Source organism: Hydractinia symbiolongicarpus, chromosome 13 (assembly GCF_029227915.1).
Source record: "Hydractinia symbiolongicarpus strain clone_291-10 chromosome 13, HSymV2.1, whole genome shotgun sequence".
Classification (NCBI taxonomy): domain Eukaryota; kingdom Metazoa; phylum Cnidaria; class Hydrozoa; order Anthoathecata; family Hydractiniidae; genus Hydractinia; species Hydractinia symbiolongicarpus.
In genome coordinates this window covers 3,368,262-3,382,663 of record NC_079887.1, presented here as the reverse complement: position 1 = coordinate 3,382,663, position 14,402 = coordinate 3,368,262, and positions in this window count along the sequence as shown.

The window sequence follows — 14,402 nt, the reverse complement described above, 5'->3', positions numbered from 1 at the left end:
CATTTATAAGGTCATAGGCAAAAATCAGTTCAATTAAGTCCCACAGTCAATCGTTTCACTGTTAAAAGCGATACAACTTAGTAATATCGGTAAGAATCACTAAATACATGTTGGTACGAATATGTGACGCAACTGTTGTAGTTGAAACGGACTGATACCGTTAGAAAGTCAATGAAATGTAGTTTTTAAAACTGTCGCTATTTCTACAGTGCGCGACAACCGCTAGGATTGGTCCCACTGTAAAGAATGAGTTATTTATCTACATTTTTAAATTAAGTCCTACCCCAGCGCTCAGTGTAATCGTGAGTTCCGGCAATCATGTCAAATTAAGAAAAATGTTATTTCTTGGAGTCAAATTGTCTCACTTATTACATTTATAAGGTCATAGTCCAAAATCAGTTCAATTAAGTCCCACAGTCAATGGTTTCACTGTTAAAAGCGATACAACTTAGTAACATGGGTAACAATCACTAAATACATGTTGGTACGAATAGGTGACGCAACTGTTGTAGTTGAAACGGACTTATACCGTTAGAAAATCAATGAAATGTAGTATTTGAAACTGTCTCTATTTCTTCAGCGCGCGCTAAGGGCTAGGATTGGTCCCACAATAAAAATTGACTTATTTATCTGAATTTTTAAATGAAGCGCTACCACAGCGACCAGTGTAATCGCTGACTTCCGGCAATCATGTCAAATTAAGAAGAATGTTTTTTCTTGGAGTCAAATTGTCTCACTTATTACATTTATAAGGTCACAGTCCAAAATCAGTTCAATTAAGTCCCACAGTCAATCGTTTCACTGTTAAAAGCGATGCAACCTAGTAATATGAAAGAAATATCGCTAAATACATGTTGGTACGAATATGTGACGCAACCGTTGTAGTTAAAACGGACTGATACCGTTAGAAAGTCAATGAAATGTAGTTTTTAAAACTGTCGCTATTTCTACAGCGCGCGACAATGGCTAGGATTGGTCCCACGGTAAAGAATGACTTATTTATCTAAATTTTTAAATGAAGCGCTACCACAGCGCCCAGTGTAATCGCTGAGTTCCGGCAATCATGTCAAATTAAGATCAATGTTATTTCTTGGAGTCCAATTGTCTCATTAATCACTTTCATCAGGTCACAGTCCAAAGTTAGTTCAATTAAGTCCCACATTCAATCGTTTCCCTGTTAAAAGCGATGCAACCTAGTAATAACAGATAAATATCGCTAAACACATGATGGTACGAATATGTGACCCAACCGTTGTAACTCAAACGAACTGACACCGTTAGAAAGTCAATGAAATGCACGTTTTGAAACTGTCACTAATTCGTCAGCGCGTGATAACGGCTAGGATTGGTCCCCCAGTACAAAATGACTAATTTATCTACATTTTTAAATTAAGTCCTACCCCAGCGCTCAGTGTAATCGCTGAGTTCCGGCAATCATGTCAAATTAAGAAAAATGTTATTTCTTGGAGTCCAATTGTCTCACTTATTACATTTATAAGGTCATAGTCCAAAATCAGTTCAATTAAGTCCCACAGTCAATCGTTTCACTGTTAAAAGCGATACAACTTAGTAACATGGGTAACAATCACTAAATACATGTTGGTACGAATAGGTGACGCAACTGTTGTAGTTGAGACGGACTTATACCGTTAGAAAATCAATGAAATGTAGTATTTGAAACTGTCTCTATTTCTTCAGCGCGCGCTAAGGGCTAGGATTGGTCCCACAATAAAAATTGACTTATTTATCTAAATTTTTAAATGAAGCGCTACCACAGCGCCCAGTGTAATCGCTGACTTTCGGCAATCATGTCAAATTAAAAAGAATGTTATTTCTTGGAGTCAAATTGTCTCACTTATTACATTTATAAGGTCACAGTCCAAAATTAGTTCAATTAATTCCCACAGACAATCGTTTCACTGTTAAAAGCCATGCAACCTAGTAATATGAAATAAATATCGCTAAATACATGTGGGTACGAATATGTGACGGCACCGTTGTAACTGAAGCGGATTGGTACCGTTAGAAATTCAAATTAAGTCCAGCATTCATTCGTTTCACTGTTAAAAGCGATGCAACTTGCTAATAACAGATAAATATCGCCAAATACATGTTGGTACGAATATGTGACGCAACCGTTGTAACTCAAACGAACTGACACCGTTAGAAAGTCAATGAAATGCACTTTTTGAAAGTGTCGCTAATTCGTCAGCGCGCAATAACGGCTAGGATTGGTCCCCCAGTACAAAATGACTTATTTATCTACATTTTTAAATTAAGTGCTACCCCAGCGCTCAGTGTAATCGCTGAGTTCAGGCAATCATGTCAAATTAAAAAGAATGTTATTTCTTGGATTCCAATTGTCTTAATTATCACATTTATAAGGTCATAGGCCAAAATCAGTTCAATTAAGTCCAACAGTCAATCGTTTCACTGTTAAAAGCGATACAACTCAGTAATATCGGTAACAATCACTAAATACATGTTGGTTCGAATATGTGACGCAACTGTTGTAGTTGAAACGGACTGATACCGTTAGAAAGTCAATGAAATGTAGATTTTGAAACTGTCGCTATTTCTACAGCGTGCGACAACGGCTAGGATTGGTCCCACGGTAAAAATGACTTTTTTATTTAAATTTTCAAGTGAAGCGCTACCACAGCGCCCAGTGTAATCGCTGAGTTCCGGCAATCACGTCAAATTAAGAAGAATGTTATTTCTCGGAGTCCAATTGTCTTATTTATCACATTCATCAGGTCAAAGTCCAAAGTTAGTTCAATTAAGTCCCACATTCTTCGTTTCACTGTTAAAAGCGATGCAACCTAGTAATAACAGATAAATATCGCTATATACATGTTGGTACGAATATGTGACGCAACCGTTGTAACTCAAACGAACTGACACCGTTAGAAAGTCAATTAAATGCACTTTTTGAAACTGTTGCTAATTTGTCAGCGCGCGATAACGGCTAGGATAGGTCCCACAGTAAGAATTGACTTATTTATCTAAATTTTTAACTGAAGCGGTACCACAGCGCCCAGTGTAATCGCTGAGTTCCGGCAATCACGTCAAATTAAGAAGAATGTTATTTCTTGGAGTCCAATTGTCTCACTTTTACATTTATAAGGTCACAGCCCAAAATCAGTTGAATTAAGTCCCACAGTCATTCGATTCACTGTTAAATGCGATACAACCTAGTAATACCGGAAAGATATGACAAAATACATGTTGGTACGAATATGTGACTCAACTGTTGTAACACAAACTGATTGATACTGTTAGAAAGTCATTGAAATGTAGTTTTTGAAACTGTTTCTATTTCTTTAGCGCGGGATAACGGCTAGGATTGGTCCCACAGTAAAAAATCACTTATTTATCTAAATTTTTTAATGGAGGGCTACCACAGCGCCCAGTGTAATCGGTGACTTCCGGCAATCATGTCAAATTAAGAAGAATGTTATTTCTTGGAGTCCAAATGTCTCATTTATCACATTTATCAGGTCACAGTCCAAAGTTAGTTCAATTAAGTCCCACAGTAAATCGTTTCATTGTTAAAAGCGATGCAACCTAGTAATATCAGAAGAATATCGCTAATACGAATATGTGACCCAACCGTTGTAACTCAAACGAACTGACACCGTTAGAAAGTCAATGAAATGCAATTTTTGAAACTGTCGCTAATTCGTCAGCGAACGATAACAGCTAGGATTGGTCACCCAGTACAAAATGGCTTATAAGCCGGGATTTACGGGAAATCGCGGGTTTTCGTTTGCCGGCGATTAAACTTCTTTTATTCAGCGTCTCATCAAAAATGAAAACATTTTTAAAAACTACAAGTCTTATGCGTTTTAGTGCTGAAAAAATAATTTAAAAAATCGTTCTGGAAATGAGTTTACTCACAGGGTACTTTCTTTGTATACATTCGACTATACGGGCCAAGCCCGGGATTTACGAGAAATCGCGGGTTTTCGTTTTCCGGCGATTAAACCTCATTCATTAAGCGGGTAATCAAAAATGAAAACATTTTTGAAAACTACAAGTCTCATGCGTTTTAGTGGTGAAAAAAAAAATTAAAAAATCGTTCGGGAAATGAGTTTACTCCCTGGGTACTTTCTTTGTATACATTCGACTATACGGGCCATGCCCCGGATTTACGGGAAAACGCGGGATTTCGTTTGCCGGCGATTAAACCTCTTTCATTAAGCGTCTCATCAAAAATGAAAACATTTTTGCAAACTACAAGTCTCATGCGTTTTAGTGGTGAAAAAATAATTTAAAAAATCGTTCGGGAAATGAGGTTACTCCCTGGGTACTTTCTTTGTATACTTTTGACTATACGGGCCGAGTCCGGGATTTACGGGAAATCGCGGATTTTCGTTTGCCGGCGATTAAACTTCTTTTATTCAGCGTCCCATCAAATATGAAAGTATTTTTGAAAACTACAAGTCTCATGCGTTTAGTGGTGAAATAATAATTTAAAAAATCGTTTGGGAAATGAGTTTACTCCCTGGGTACTTTCTTTGTATACTTCTGACTATACGGGCCAAGCCCGGGATTTACGGGAAATCGTTGGTTTTCGTTTGCCGGCGATTAAACTTCTTTTATTCAACGTCTCATCAAAAATGAAAACATTTTTGAAAACTACAAGTCTCATGCGTTTTAGTGGTGAAAAAATAATTTAAAAAATCGTTCTGGAAATGAGTTTACTCCCTGGGTACTTTCTTTGTACACTTTTGACTATACGGGCCAAGCCCAGGATTTACAGGAAATCGCGGGTTTTCGTTTGCCGGCGATTAAACTTCTTTTATTTAGCGTCTCATCAAAAATGAAAACATTTTTAAAAACTACAAGTCTTATGCGTTTTAGTGGTGAAAAAATAATTTAAAAAATCGTTCTGGAAATGAGTTTACTCCCTGGGTACTTTCTTTGTATACATTCGACTATACGGGCCAAGCCCCGGATTTACGGGAAAACGCGGGATTTCGTTTGCCGGCGATTAAACCTCTTTCATTAAGCGTCTCATCAAAAATGAAAACATTTTTGCAAACTACAAGTCTCATGCGTTTTAGTGGTGAAAAAATAATTTAAAAAATCGTTCGGGAAATGAGGTTACTCCCTGGGTACTTTCTTTGTATACTTTTGACTATACGGGCCAAGCCCGGGATTTACGGGAAATTGCGGGTTTTCGTTTGCCGGCGATTAAACTTCTTTTATTCAGCGTCTCATCAAAAATGAAAACACTTTTAAAAACTACAAGTCTTATGCGTTTTAGTGGTGAAAAAATAATTAAAAAAATCGTTCTGGAAATGAGTTTACTCCCTGGGTACTTTCTTTGTATAGTTTTGACTATACGGGCCGACTCCGGGATTTAGGGAAATCGCAGGTTTTCGTTTGCCGGCGATTAAACTGCTTTTTTTCAGCGTCTCATCAAAAATGAAAACATTTTTGAAAACTACAAGTCTCATGCGTTTTAGTGGTGAAAAAGTAATTTAAAAAATCGTTTGGAAAATGAGTTTACGCCCTGGGTACTTTCTTTGTATACTTTTGACTATACGGCCAAGCCCGGGATTTACGGGAAATCGCGGGTTTTCGTTTGCCGGCGAATAAACTTCTTTTATTCAGCGTCCCATCAAATATGAAAATATTTTTAAAAACTACAAGTCTTATGCGTTTTAGTGGTGAGAAAATAATTTAAAAAATCGTTCTGGAAATGCGTTTACTCACAGGGTACTTTCTTTGTATACATTCGACTATACGTGCCAAGCCCGGGATTTACGGGAAATCGCGGGTTTTCGTTTGCCGGCGATTAAACTGCTTTTATTCAGCGTCTCATCAAAAATGAAAACATTCTTGAAAACTACAAGTCTCATGCGTTTTAGTGGTGAAATAATAATTTAAAAAATCGTTTGGGAAATGAGTTTACTCCCTGGGTACTTTCTTTGTATACTTTTGACTATACAAGCCGAGTCCAGGATTTACGGGAAATCGCAGGTTTTCGTTTGCCGGCGATTAAACTTCTTTTATTCAGCGTCTCATCAAAAATGAAAACATTTTTAAAAACTACAAGTCTCATGCGTTTTAGTGGTGAAAAAGTAATTTAAAAAATCGTTCGGGAAATGAGTTTACTCCCTGGGTACTTTCTTTGTATACTTCTGACTATACGGGCCAAGCCCGGGATTTACGGGAAATCGTGGGTTTTCGTTTGCCGGCGATTAAACTTCTTTTATTCAACGTCTCATCAAAAATGAAAACATTTTTGAAAACTACAAGTCTCATGCGTTTTAGTGGTGAAAAAATAATTTAAAAAATTGTTCGGGAAATTAGTTTACTCCCTGGGTACTTTCTTTGTATACTTTTGGCTATACGGGCCAAGCCGGGATTTACGGGAAATCGCGGGTTTTCGTTTGCCGGCGATTAAACTTCTTTTATTCAGCGTCTCATCAAAAATGAAAACATTTTTAAAAACTACAAGTCTTATGCGTTTTAGTGGTGAAAAAATAATTTAAAAAATAGTTCTGGAAATGAGTTTACTCCCTGGGTACTTTCTTTGTATACTTTTGACTATACGGGCCGAGTCGGGGATTTAGGGAAATTGCAGGTTTTCGTTTGCCGGCGATTAAACTGCTTTTTTTCAGCGTGTCATCAAAATGAAAACATTTTTAAAAACTACAAGTCTCATGCGTTTTAGTGGTGAAAAAGTAATTTAAAAAATCGTTCGGGAAATGAGTTTACTCCCTGGGTACTTTCTTTGTACACTTTTGACTATACGGGCCAAGCCCAGGATTTACGGGAAATCGCGGGTTTTCGTTTGCCGGCGATTAAACTTCTTTTATTTAGCGTCTCATCAAAAATGAAAACATTTTTAAAAACTACAAGTCTTATGCGTTTTAGTGGTGAAAAAATAATTTAAAAAATCGTTCTGGAAATGAGTTTACTCCCTGGGTACTTTCTTTGTATACTTTTGACTGTACGGGCCGAGTCCGGGATTTACGGGAAATCGCAGGTTTTCGTTTGCCGGCGATTAAACTGCTTTTATTCAGCGTGTCTTCAAAAATGAAAACATTTTTGAAAACTACAAGTCTCATGCGTTTTAGTGGTGAAAAAAAAATTTAAAAAATCGTTCGGGAAATGAGTTTACTCCCTGGGTACTTTCTTTGTTTACTTTTGACTATACGGGCCGAGTCCGGGATTTAGGGAAATCGCAAGTTTTCGTTTGCCGGCGATTAAACTGCTTTTTTTCAGCGTCTCATCAAAAATGAAAACATTTTTGAAAACTACAAGTCTCATGCGTTTTAGTGGTGAAAAAATAATTTAAAAAATCGTTCGGAAAATGAGTTTACTTCCTGGGTACTTTCTTTGTATACTTTTGATTATACGGGCCAAGCCGGGATTTACGGGAAATCGCGGGTTTTCGTTTGCCGGCGATTAAACTGCTTTTATTCAGCGTCTCATCAAAAATGAAAACATTTTTAAAAACTACAAGTCTCATGCGTTTTAGTGGTGAAAAAAAAATTTAAAAAATCGTTCGGGAAATGAGTTTACTCCCTGGGTACTTTCTTTGTATACATTCGACTATACGGGCCAAGCCCAGGATTTACGGGAAAACGCGGGATTTCGTTTGCCGGCGATTAAACCTCTTTCATTAAGCGTCTCATCAAAATTGAAAATATCTTTGCAAACTACAAGTCTCATGCGTTTTAGTGGTGAAAAAATAATTTAAAAAATCGTTCGGGAAATGAGTTTACTCCCTGGGTACTTTCTTTGTATACATTCGACTATACGGGCCAAGCCCCGGATTTACGGGAAAACGCGGGATTTCGTTTGCCGGCGATTAAACTTCTTTTATTCAGCGTCTCATCAAAAATGAAAACACTTTTAAAAACTACAAGTCTTATGCGTTTTAGTGGTGAAAAAATAATTTAAAAAATCGTTCTGGAAATCAGTTTACTCCCTGGGTACTTTCTTTGTATAGTTTTGACTATACGGGCCGAGTCCGGGATTTGGGGAAATCGCAGGTTTTCGTTTGCCGGCGATTAAACTGCTTTTTTTCAGCGTCTCATCAAAAATGAAAACATTTTTGAAAACTACAAGTCTCATGCGTTTTAGTGGTGAAAAGTAATTTAAAAAATCGTTGGGAAAATGAGTTTACTCACAGGGTACTTTCTTTGTATACATTCGACTATACGTGCCAAGCCCGGGATTTACGGGAAATCGCGGGTTTTCGTTTGCCGGCGATTAAACTGCTTTTATTCAGCGTCTCATCAAAAATGAAAACATTTTTAAAAACTACAAGTCTCATGTATTTTAGTGGTGAAAAAAAAATTTAAAAAAATCGTTCGGGAAATGAGTTTACTCCCTGGGTACTTTCTTTGTATACATTCGACTATACGGGCCAAGCCCCGGATTTACGGGAAGACGCGGGATTTCGTTTGCCGACGATTAAACCTCTTTCATTAAGCGTCTCATCAAAAATGAAAATATTTTTGCAAACTACAAGTCTCATGCGTTTTAGTGGTGAAATAATAATTTAAAAAATCGTTTGGGAAATGAGTTTACTCCCTGGGTACTTTCTTTGTATACTTTAGACTATACGGGCCGAGTCCAGGATTTACGGGAAATCGCAGGTTTTCGTTTGCAGGCGATTAAACTTCTTTTATTCAGCGTCTCATCAAAAATGAAAACATTTTTAAAAACTACAAGTCTCATGCGTTTTAGTGGTGAAAAAGTAATTTAAAAAATCGTTCGGGAAATGAGTTTACTCCCTGGGTACTTTCTTTGTATACCTTTGACCATACGGGCCAAGCCCGGGATTTACGTGAAATCGCGGGTTTTCGTTTGCCGGCGATTAAACTTCTTTTATTCAGCGTCTCATCAAAAATGAAAACATTTTTGAAAACTACAAGTCTCATGCGTTTTAGTGGTGAAAAAATAATTTAAAAAATTGTTCGGGAAATGAGTTTACTCCCTGGGTACTTTCTTTGTATACTTTTGACTATACGGGCCAAGCCGGGATATACGGGAAATCGCGGGTTTTCGTTTGCCGGCGATTAAACTTCTTTTATTCAGCGTCTCATCAAAAATGAAAACATTTTTAAAAACTAAAAGTCTTATGCGTTTTAGTGGTGAAAAAATAATTTAAAAAATCGTTCTGGAAATGAGTTTACTCCCTGGGTACTTTCTTTGTATACTTTTGACTATACGGGCCGAGTCCGGGATTTAGGGAAATTACAGGTTTTCGTTTGCCGGCGATTAAACTTCTTTTATTCAGCGTCTCATCAAAAATGAAAACATTTTTAAAAACTACAAGTCTTATGCGTTTTAGTGCTGAAAAAATAATTTAAAAAATCGTTCCGGAAATGAGTTTACTCCCTGGGTACTTTCTTTGTATACTTTTGACTATACGGGCCGAGTCCGGGATTTACGGGAAATCGCAGGTTTTCGTTTGCCGGCGATTAAACTGCTTTTATTCAGCGTGTCATCAAAAATGAAAACATTTTTGAAAACTACAAGTCTCATGCGTTTTAGTGGTGAAAAAATAATTTAAAAAATCGTTCGGGAAATGAGTTTACTTCCTGGGTACTTTCTTTGTATACTTTTGACTATACGGGCCAAGCCGGTATTTACGGGAAATCGCGGGTTTTCGTTTGCCGGCGATTAAACTTCTTTTATTCAGCGTCTCATCAAAAATGAAAACATTTTTAAAAACTACAAGTCTCATGCGTTTTAGTGGTGAAAAAGTAATTTAAAAAATCGTTTGGAAAATGAGTTTACGCCCTGGGTACTTTCTTTGTACACTTTTGACTATACGGCCAAGCCCGGGATTTACGGGAAATCGCGGGTTTTTGTTTGCCGGCGATTAAACTTCTTTTATTCAGCGTCCCATCAAATATGAAAATATTTTTAAAAACTACAAGTCTTATGCGTTTTAGTGGTGAGAAAATAATTTAAAAAATCGTTCTGGAAATGAGTTTACTCACAGGGTACTTTCTTTGTATACATTCGACTATACGTGCCAAGCCCGGGATTTACGGGAAATCGCGGGTTTTCGTTTGCCGGCGATTAAACTGCTTTTATTCAGCGTCTCATCAAAAATGAAAACATTCTTGAAAACTACAAGTCTCATGCGTTTTAGTGGTGAAATAATAATTTAAAAAATCGTTTGTGAAATGAGTTTACTCCCTGGGTACTTTCTTTGTATACTTTTGACTATACGAGCCGAGTCCAGGATTTACGGGAAATCGCAGGTTTTCGTTTGTCGGCGATTAAACTTCTTTTATTCAGCGTCTCATCAAAAATGAAAACATTTTTAAAAACTACAAGTCTTATGGGTTTTAGTGGTGAAAAAATAATTTAAAAAATTGTTCGGGAAATGAGTTTACTCCCTGGGTACTTTCTTTGTATACTTTTGACTATACGGGCCAAGCCGGGATTTACGGGAAATCGCGGGTTTTCGTTTGCCGGCGATTAAACTTCTTTTATTCAGCGTCTCATCAAAAATGAAAACATTTTTAAAAACTACAAGTCTTATGCGTTTTAGTGGTGAAAAAATAATTTAAAAAATCGTTCTGGAAATGAGTTTACTTCCTGGGTACTTTCTTTGTATACTTTTGACTATACAGGCCGAGTCCGGGATTTTGGGAAATTGCAGGTTTTCGTTTGCCGGCGATTAAACTGCTTTTTTTCAGCGTCTCATCAAAAATGAAAACATTTTTGAAAACTACAAGTCTCATGCGTTTTAGTGGTGAAAAAGTAATTTAAAAAATCGTTCGGGAAATGAGTTTACTCCCTGGGTACTTTCTTTGTATACTTTTGACTATACGGGCCAAGCCCAGGATTTACGGGAAATCGTGGGTTTTCCTTTGCCGGCGATTAAACTTCTTTTATTCAGCGTCTCATCAAAAATGAAAACATTTTTAAAAACTACAAGTCTTATGCGTTTTAGTGGTGAAAAAATAATTTAAAAAATCGTTCTGGAAATGAGTTTACTCCCTGGGTACTTTCTTTGTATGCTTTTGACTATACGGGCCGAGTCCGGGATATACGGGAAATCGCGGGTTTTCGTTTGCCGGCGATTAAACTTCTTTTATTCAGCGTCTCATCAAAAATGAAAACATTTTTAAAAACTAAAAGTCTTATGCGTTTTAGTGGTGAAAAAATAATTTAAAAAATCGTTCTGGAAATGAGTTTACTCCCTGGGTACTTTCTTTGTATACTTTTGACTATACGGGCCGAGTCCGGGATTTAGGGAAATTACAGGTTTTCGTTTGCCGGCGATTAAACTTCTTTTATTCAGCGTCTCATCAAAAATGAAAACATTTTTAAAAACTACAAGTCTTATGCGTTTTAGTGCTGAAAAAATAATTTAAAAAATCGTTCCGGAAATGAGTTTACTCCCTGGGTACTTTCTTTGTATACTTTTGACTATACGGGCCGAGTCCGGGTTTTACGGGAAATCGCAGGTTTTCGTTTGCCGGCGATTAAACTGCTTTTATTCAGCGTGTCATCAAAAATGAAAACATTTTTGAAAACTACAAGTCTCATGCGTTTTAGTGGTGAAAAAATAATTTAAAAAATCGTTCGGGAAATGAGTTTACTTCCTGGGTACTTTCTTTGTATACTTTTGACTATACGGGCCAAGCCGGTATTTACGGGAAATCGCGGGTTTTCGTTTGCCGGCGATTAAACTTCTTTTATTCAGCGTCTCATCAAAAATGAAAACATTTTTAAAAACTACAAGTCTCATGCGTTTTAGTGGTGAAAAAGTAATTTAAAAAATCGTTTGGAAAATGAGTTTACGCCCTGGGTACTTTCTTTGTACACTTTTGACTATACGGCCAAGCCCGGGATTTACGGGAAATCGCGGGTTTTTGTTTGCCGGCGATTAAACTTCTTTTATTCAGCGTCCCATCAAATATGAAAATATTTTTAAAAACTACAAGTCTTATGCGTTTTAGTGGTGAGAAAATAATTTAAAAAATCGTTCTGGAAATGAGTTTACTCACAGGGTACTTTCTTTGTATACATTCGACTATACGTGCCAAGCCCGGGATTTACGGGAAATCGCGGGTTTTCGTTTGCCGGCGATTAAACTGCTTTTATTCAGCGTCTCATCAAAAATGAAAACATTCTTGAAAACTACAAGTCTCATGCGTTTTAGTGGTGAAATAATAATTTAAAAAATCGTTTGTGAAATGAGTTTACTCCCTGGGTACTTTCTTTGTATACTTTTGACTATACGAGCCGAGTCCAGGATTTACGGGAAATCGCAGGTTTTCGTTTGTCGGCGATTAAACTTCTTTTATTCAGCGTCTCATCAAAAATGAAAACATTTTTAAAAACTACAAGTCTTATGGGTTTTAGTGGTGAAAAAATAATTTAAAAAATTGTTCGGGAAATGAGTTTACTCCCTGGGTACTTTCTTTGTATACTTTTGACTATACGGGCCAAGCCGGGATTTACGGGAAATCGCGGGTTTTCGTTTGCCGGCGATTAAACTTCTTTTATTCAGCGTCTCATCAAAAATGAAAACATTTTTAAAAACTACAAGTCTTATGCGTTTTAGTGGTGAAAAAATAATTTAAAAAATCGTTCTGGAAATGAGTTTACTTCCTGGGTACTTTCTTTGTATACTTTTGACTATACAGGCCGAGTCCGGGATTTTGGGAAATTGCAGGTTTTCGTTTGCCGGCGATTAAACTGCTTTTTTTCAGCGTCTCATCAAAAATGAAAACATTTTTGAAAACTACAAGTCTCATGCGTTTTAGTGGTGAAAAAGTAATTTAAAAAATCGTTCGGGAAATGAGTTTACTCCCTGGGTACTTTCTTTGTATACTTTTGACTATACGGGCCAAGCCCAGGATTTACGGGAAATCGTGGGTTTTCCTTTGCCGGCGATTAAACTTCTTTTATTCAGCGTCTCATCAAAAATGAAAACATTTTTAAAAACTACAAGTCTTATGCGTTTTAGTGGTGAAAAAATAATTTAAAAAATCGTTCTGGAAATGAGTTTACTCCCTGGGTACTTTCTTTGTATGCTTTTGACTATACGGGCCGAGTCCGGGATTTACGGGAAATCGCAGGTTTTTGTTTGCCGGCGATTAAACTGCTTTTATTCAGCGTGTCATCAAAAATGAAAACATTTTTGAAAACTACAAGTCTCATGCGTTTTAGTGGTGAAAAAACAATTTAAAAAATCGTTCGGGAAATAAGTTTACTCCCTGGGTACTTTCTTTGTATACTTTTGACTATACGGGCCGAGTCCGGGATTTAGGGAAATCGCAGGTTTTCGTTTGCCGGCGATTAAACTGCTTTTTTTCAGCGTCTCATCAAAAATGAAAACATTTTTGAAAACTACAAGTCTCATGCGTTTTAGTGGTGAAAAAATAATTTAAAAAATCGTTCGGGAAATGAGTTTACTTCCTGGGTACTTTCTTTGTATACTTTTGACAATACGAGCCAAGCCGGGATTTACGGGAAATGGCGGGTTTTCGTTTGCCGGCGATTAAACTTCTTTTATTCAGCGTCTCATCAAAAATGAAAACATTTTTAAAAACTACAAGTCTTATGCGTTTTAGTGATGAAAAAATAATTTAAAAAATCGTTCTGGAAATGAGTTTACTCCCTGGGTACTTTCTTTGTATACATTCGACTATACGGGCCAAGCCCCGGATTTACGGGAAAACGCGGGATTTCGTTTGCCGGCGATTAAACCTCTTTCATTAAGCGTCTCATCAAAAATGAAAACATTTTTGCAAACTACAAGTCTCATGCGTTTTAGTGGTGAAAAAATAATTTAAAAAATCGTTCGGGAAATGAGGTTACTCCCTGGGTACTTTCTTTGTATACTTTTGACTATACGGGCCGAGTTCGGGATTTACGGGAAATCGCGGATTTTCGTTTGCCGGCGATTAAACTTCTTTTATTCAGCGTCCCATCAAATATGAAAATATTTTTGAAAACTACAAGTCTCATGCGTTTAGTGGTAAAAAAATAATATAAAAAATCGTTCGGGAAATGAGTTTACTCCCTGGGTACTTTCTTTGTATAGTTTTGACTATACGGGCCGACTCCGGGATTTAGGGAAATCGCAGGTTTTCGTTTGCCGGCGATTAAACTGCTTTTTTTCAGCGTCTCATCAAAAATGAAAACATTTTTGAAAACTACAAGTCTCATGCGTTTTAGTGGTGAAAAAGTAATTTAAAAAATCGTTTGGAAAATGAGTTTACGCCCTGGGTACTTTCTTTGTATACTTTTGACTATACGGCCAAGCCCGGGATTTACGGGAAATCGCGGGTTTTCGTTTGCCGGCGAATAAACTGCTTTTTTTCAGCGTCTCATCAAAAATGAAAACATTCTTGGAAACTACAAGTCTCATGCGTTTTAGTGGTGAAATAATAATTTAA